At 42.9% G+C, this 7,639-nt stretch overlaps 1 pseudogene; it reads left to right on the top strand.

The window, feature by feature from the left end:
* The first annotated feature begins 1,468 nt into the window (after positions 1 to 1,468).
* LOC104852728 lies at positions 1,469 to 2,994 on the top strand (annotated as a pseudogene).
* The last annotated feature ends 4,645 nt before the right edge of the window (positions 2,995 to 7,639 follow it).

Raw genomic sequence — 7,639 nt, forward strand, 5'->3', positions numbered from 1 at the left:
AAAAAGAATTGAGATGTGTTATGTGCATATACCAATTCTCCCCATGAATGTAGTGAAAAATACGGCAAATATTTAAATTTTTAAAAATTTGTTACAGTAAAAGGTACACTGCTATTAATGTACCTCAAGATACTCCCCTCACCTTGCAAATAGTTCATACCACTTGGTGAAGCAGTTCTAGAAGCCCTCTTTCCAGGTGTCTTGTCATAAGGTGGATGAAGACACACTGTAATGGTTTTATTTATCTGCCTTTCCATTGGATGGCACTTGGCAGCAGCATTCTCCTTTTTTTTTTTTTTTTTTTTTTTTGGGGGACCTTGTGCTTGCGAGGCAGGTAGTGGAACCACTGAGCTGAATCCCCAGCCCTTTTCCATATTTTTTATCACACCATGCAGAGACATTTATGACACTTTGCAAATAACTGCTTCAGAAAGTAGAAATGTGTAACAGGATAAGTATGTTTGAAACAAGGGAGAATATTTTGAGGGGGTTAGCAGTAATGTATGTATTTGTATTGTAATAAATTTCCACTTTATATTTTTATCACATCTTTTATAAATTTGGGGACACCAAAATTCAGACTATAACACTTACTATTCTTTAAATAAGGAGTACATGAAACTGTAAGAAGTAAATGTCATCTGAAATTGCACTACTTTGTAATAACCTATATCAGGATCTGGCTGAGCACAATTATGTTTCTTTTTTGCTACCATATGTAAGAATACCATGTATCATTATATATTAAATTATCTTCTCTAACTCCCACCCTACAAATGCTATAGATGGAAATAAGAGAGAAGATTGTTTTTTACAAAAAATGGGATTTTATGATGCATACTTCCTTGCAATTTACTCTTCTCACTTGAAAATACATCGTGAAGGCTGGAGGCACATCTCCATGGTAAAGTGCTTGCTCAACAAGCAAAAGGCAATGGATTTTATCCCCAGTGCCGCAGAAACAAATAGAAACCTACAAGATTACAGGCAGCCATCTACTTTGCTCTTTTTCGTAAGTGCATGATAAGCCATTATATAAATATGCCATTAGCTTATTAAATGATCCCTCTAAATGCCATAATCCTACAATCTCATCACACAAGAGGCTGAGGCAGGAAGACTGCCATGAGTTTGAGGCCATTCAGGGCTACATAGTGAGACCCTTTCTCAAAAAGCAAAATAATTGAGAGCTCTGTGCAGGAACATCCCCAGGTGGAGGCCCTGTGTAGGATCGGAAACGGCCATCCAGAATGAAGGTCCTAGTCCCAGGGGCGGCCAATGACTGGGCACTGAGGCTAGGACCGCCTGAGGCCGCGGAGATCTCTGGAGTCCCAATGCCACCTGGTCAGCAGCGATGGCACTGAGCCTTTGTCCCGACACTGCACCCACTGTCCATCTCCTCCCTGGTACCAGCCAGACCGGGGTGGAAGAAGATGTCAACTTGCCACCTGAAGGGTCCTCATAAACTATGCAGCTAAAGAAGGAGATCTCCCTGCTGAATGGGGTTAGCCTGGTGGTGGGCAACATGATTGGCTCAGGGATTTTTGTCTCTCCCAAGGGGGTGCTGCAACACTGCGTCCTACAGGTTGTCACTGGTGTTGTGGGCCATGGCTGGACTCTGCCGTGGGTGCCCCTTGTTATGCGGAGCTGGGGACCACCATCACCAAGTCGGAGGCCAGCTATGCTTACATTGTAGAGGCCTTTGGGGGCTTCCTTGCCTTCATCCGCCCGTGGACCTCCCTGCTAATTGTTGAGCCTACCAGTCAGGCCATCATTGCTGTCACCTTCGCCAACTGCATCATCCAGCCCTCCTTTCCCACCTGTGGTCCCCCATACCTGGCCTGCCATCTCCGTGCTGCTGCCTGTGTATTTCTGCTGACATTTGTGAACTGTGCCTACATCAAGTGGGGCTCAGGAGTACGGGACATGTTTACGTATGTCAAGGTCCTCGCACTCATTGCCGTTGTTACCATGGGCCTTGTTAAACTGCCAGGGACACTGAACACTTTTAAAACACCTTTGAGGGTTCCTTCTGGAATGTGGGAAACCTCTCTCTCTCTCTCTCTCTCTCTCTCTCTCTCTCTCTCTCTCTTCTCCTCTCTTACCCCTCTCCCTCCTGCCTTCTCTCCCTAAGGAGTAAACCTAGGACCACTGTGCTAAACTGCCCTGCTAGCCCTTTTTTAATTTTTAACTTTACAGGTTGGGATACCCTTAATTTTGTAACAGAAGCAATCAAAAACCCATAAAGAAACACGTGGCTATTGGGTCTCTATGCCAATTGTGATGCTGATCCACAACCTGACCACTGTGGCCTATTACACAGTGCTGAGCATTTCTGAGATCCTTGACAGCGATGCAGTCGCTGTGACATTTGCTGACCAGACGTTTAGCAAGTTCAGCTGGATCATCCCCATTGCCATCGCCCTGCCTTGCTTTGGGGGCCTCAACATATCTACCTTTCTTCATCGAGATTGTATTTTGTGGGCTCCCAAGAGGGCCATCTCCCAGATCTTCTGTCCATGATCCATGGTGCGCATTTTACTCCCATCCCTATTTTAATGTCCAGTAGCACTATGATGCTCATCCACCTCTTGTGGAGGATGTTTCCCTGCTCCTCAACTACCTCATCTTCTGCTGCTGGTTCTTTGTGGGCCTCCTGTTGTTGGACAGCTCTACCTTCACTGGAAGGAACCTAAATGGCCCCAACCTTTCCAGCTGAGCCTCTTTTTCCCCATCATGTTCTTCATATGCTCCATGTTTCTGGTGACTGTGCCTCTCTTCAGTGATAGCATCAATTCCCTCATTGGCATTGGAATCTCCCTCTCTGGGTTTCCTGTCTACTTCATGGGTGTTTGCCTGCCAGAGTCCTGTAGGCCACCCTTTGTTTGGAAAATCCTGGCTACTATCATCAGACTTACCCAACACCTTTGCTTTTGTGTCCTGACTGAGCTAAATGTAGCTGAAGAGAAAAAGGTTGAGAGGAAAACTGACTAGAGACCAGAGGTAACATTCCCCCAAGATCTGGAAGGCTGGCAAGTGGCCACAGCCATCAAAGTCCTGAATTAAAGGAGCTTGTTGACTCACATTCTGTAAGGGGGCTCAGGGCCAGGGCTCACTTACCCATAAGCTATAGGAGGATCCTCAGGGTTGGGGCCAGCCTGAAGGAGGGGAGGTTTGGGAGCAGGGGAATGTTAATTTTCCTCCTGGTGGTGAAGGGCAATCCTGACAAACACCTGGTAAATGCAGTGGGGGAAGAAGGAATGCTAAGTTGGTGACTAGGGCTGGTGGCTCACAGCAGTTTGAAGTTTGAACCAGGAGTCTATCTACATGGGCTACTTTTGGGGAAGTTTTCCTCTGATCAGGTCCAGCCACCTGACTTACAATGCTATAGTTTCTTTAACTGGCTCAAAATTCTTCCCTGGAGAGAGGGTTGTATGCCTTTGTTTTGGGGGGAGGATGGACAGCAAAGCTTTATTTAACCAATATGGGAACAATGTTCATCCCATTTCCTGAAATTTGTAAGAGAAATGCCTGTCTTGGAATGTCAACATCCATCAGTAGGCATGATGGGAGGAAATCTTTTCAGGGTCTCACCAGTGCCCACCGAAGGACCCTCTTGCCAAGGTTGACCTTTCATTTGTGTTCATATGCTTATAGGTGCAGGCTTTCACTGTGTACAGATTATCCGTCTGATAGAGGAGGTCCTTCCTGCCTGAGTTTGGTTGGATCGTATTTGACTTAAAGTCTTTAAGGAAAAAGGAAAGCTTCTGGCTCCATAACAAGTTGGTCTTGGCCACCAGCTGCACCCTTTCTAGCAGGAACCCTGAGGCTTCACTGGAGGCCATGGTCCTGAAAGAGGCTGGGAAAAACCTCACTGCTCCAGCTGAGAATCGGCAGCTCTCTAACTCAGTGGCCATGCTATTGCTGCCACCAAATTCGAACTCTATTCCATTATTTGTTAATCCAGAACACCAATTCTGTAAAACATTAATGTTAATTTGATTACAGGATGTAACAGGCTATGTTTAAACATTCAAAGTACCCCAAACTGAGACTTTCTGCCTCCAAACATGATTCTGACAAGATGTTGAATTTTATGTTGAATTTCACACAATCTTCTGTTGAGTCTTATCTGCAAAGGTGAACTTTAGGAATTAATAAGAAATCATATACCTGTTACATCATTAATATATAGATCAACATGTTACTAGCCCCTGACTCAGGTCCAACAAGGACCATTGAACAAATTTTTGAGTCAGAAGTCTGGTAATGCTATTTTGAAGGATAATCCTTTATTTTATTGAGATGGTAGGTCTTTGTTCTAGTTGATAGCAAGTAAATCTCTGGGTTTCTGATAGGAACATTAAGAGTGCTGTAATGTTCTGGAATTCAGGTGAATCACCTGAAATTTACCAGCTATCAGTGAATTTGAAGAACATCTCACTGACCCAAGTCATCAAATACTTGTTTCTCTCTGTAAGGGCAGGTGTGAGGGACTGCTGTACAGATCCAAACAAGCCCACCCCAGTGCTTTCCTTTCTGAATAAACCCTACCAGGCTGTATCCTCTCTTTTGTCCTGGGTACCAGGCTTTGTTTATGCTCCTAGCTACTCCTAGCTGCCTTGGTGTGAATTATGGGAGTAGTGTACTCCTCTTCTGTTGACCTTCCCTTGCCAGAGGGCTGATGGAGCTGTAGTCTGAGGAAGAGCTTGGTACTTGTGGGACTTCTGTTTTCTCCCTGTGGATACCAGTGAAGACTCCAGAGAAAGGCTGCTTCAACCTCATTATGGACGCTCAGCTGACTAGAAGAATGGAAGTAAATACTTTTGGTGGTCAAGCTGGGCCACCAGGTCAGGTCAGAGCAGTGTTTGGCCTATATGGATCTTTTCAAGGGCAGGATGGCTGCATTGGTTTGTACAACAGTCATTTTGGACCCAGAAAAACCTGGCTTAGTTATTAGCACACTCCATGGGCAACTTGTCCTTAAGTTTTGGAGTTGGTCAATAGTAAAGACAAGAACTATGAGGCAATCTCTTCTGACCATTCTTTACCAAACTGTCCTGTCACAGATAAGGGTGCAACCCTCGACATAATATTTGCTCAATAAAGATTTGGGGGAACACAGTCAAAAAAATTATCCCCCTATTAAAGAAAATTCATCTAGATTTTTCTTTCCTTCCCAAGAAAGCTTTAATCACATCCTTACACTAATATACTTATCTACTGATACCTTTACTTCTGTGAAATAGATGACTGGAGGTTACAATCTTGTGTGATTTTTAAACCTAGACCAGAGGTGGACAAAATATGTCCTATGGGCCAATTGGGCCTGCTTCCCTACATGCCATTTTTTGTATGATTTGTGAGCTAAGAATGGATTTTTTACATTTTTTAATGGTGGAACAATAAAACCAATTTTGAGGCATGTGAAAATTATATGAAAAGCAAATTTTAGTGTATATCCAATTTTTAAAAATAATCTATTTTTCACTACAGCAACTGCATTGAGGTCTCTCCACCAGACACCAAAAAATACTTCAGGAGAAAGATAGTAAGGTTAAGGTCTAGGCCCGCAAGGCTGCCCCCAAGTTCAGGTGCCAGTTTCAAGCCTCAGGCTGACTCATGCAGTTCTGACTGAGAAGTTGAAATTGAGCTCCCAAGACCTTTCCTCTGGTCTGTTAATTTGCTAGAGTGACTCTGACTCACAGAACTCAGGGAAGCACTTTAATTATGTTTGTCAGTTTATTAGAAAGGGCGTTACAAAGGATACTAACAGCCAGATGAAAGGAAGCACAGGGTAAGAAATGTAGGAAGGGGCACGGCATTTCTACACTTTCCTCAGCCTGCTACACTCCAGGCACCACATGCTCAGCAATCACGAAGCTCTCTGAACCTGGTCCTTTATGGAGGCTTCCTCACACAGGCATGATTGATCATATCATCAGCCGCTGAGGACCAGCTCAACCTTCAGCCCTCCTTTCCTCCTTTTCCAATTCTGGGGGTCCAACCCAGTACTGTGTGCAATGTGAATGCTATATTTTTTCATATTACATCACAATGCCACAGTATAAATAAAGTTTTATTGGGAAACCATTCCATACCCATTCCTTTATATATTATCTGGCTACTTTCATGCTACCATGACAAGGCTGAATAATCATGCCAGAGAGTGTAGGCTTCACAAAGACTAAATTACTTAGGATCTGGCCTTTACCAAAATTTACTGACCCCCCCCCATCTAGGCAACTGATAAGCTTCTTTTACTGCTATTAATGGTCAAAGTAACTATTTAAAATTGCATGTATTTTAGGGTGAGAATGCCTAAGGATTAGTGAAGTATTTAAGGCCATATTAGGAGTCATATATTGCTTATTCCTGAGTATAAAAATAACTTTGGTATTCAGATTTTAATAATTATCAGCATAGGTACAGTATGGGAGTGATGGAAAGTTACTTTCTTTGGAAAGGTTTCAGTTTAAGAAACTCTTGGTTTCTCTAAGACTGACAAAAACCTTAACATCAACTAAGCTCATATTTATACCTTTTCTGTCTACTCTACCCAAAATGCCTTCTGCTACCTGGAGACAGCTAGGCAAGCAGCTTTGAACACCAGGCTAAAATAAGCAGAGATAATAAGGAGAATTAATGTGAGAAGGAGCTGTTGGAAAACTGACTGACTTATGAGTCACAGTTGGCAAAATCCAGAGAGATGATAGGGATGGCAGATGGGTGACCTCAGTTCTTAACAGAGGCCTGCATGACAGTGGAGTGAAGGAAAATGCCACTAGGGGGAAAACACCATTTTCTATAACTAAATCCAAACAGATGGTCTATAGATGGTCTACAGAACTGGTCATTTTAATTTGAAGTATCCTTGAAAAATGAAAGTAATTAACTTGGGCTCTGTTAAAAGTTAAGGATTCCAAGAGTACAGGAGACCATACAGAGCAGAAGTGCAGCTATGAGATTTTTAACATTTCATTACCTATATTTTTTGTTTGAGGGAGTAGCTTCTGTTAGTAGAAATAGTGGCCTTAGAATTTAAAATGGAACTAATTTGTCCCATCCCCTTTGCCACCACATGGCACTACTGTGCATCCTCCATTTTAATTTCTGTGTTTTGTTCACCATGGATTTTTTGTATTAATTTGATTTTTTAAATATTGCATTAAAATATTATTTGGCTAACTAGGGTATTATATTTTAGCACCTCATTCACCTTAATTTGCCCAAGCCTGACTCAGCCAACCCTGGTCCTAGTCACTCTCTTCTCCCTATTTCCCTCATCAGTCTAAACAGTTTCTGTAGAGGGCAGATAGTGAATATGTTTCCATCACAGTTCTGCCATTGTAGCAGGAAAGCTGCCACAGAGAATAAGAACAAGTGATCATGGCTGTGCTCCAATAATGCTTTATTTGTGGATACTAACATTTTAATTTTACTTCGTGGTCGTGGGTTGTGAAATATTCTTCTTCACTCCCCCACCTCATCAGTTAACAATTTAAAAATCATCTTAGCCACTGGCCCTACAAAGACAGGTTGCAGGGCAGGACAGGCTCTAAACTCCTAATCTAATCTATGCTCAAGAAGGCTCTTCAGAAGTGCTGTACTCTCAATTCCTAACATGGCTCATGTTCCT

The sequence above is a fragment of the Fukomys damarensis genome, unplaced genomic scaffold (assembly GCF_012274545.1).
Source record: "Fukomys damarensis isolate Sample0158 unplaced genomic scaffold, DMR_v1.0_HiC HiC_scaffold_32, whole genome shotgun sequence".
Classification (NCBI taxonomy): Eukaryota; Metazoa; Chordata; class Mammalia; order Rodentia; family Bathyergidae; genus Fukomys; species Fukomys damarensis.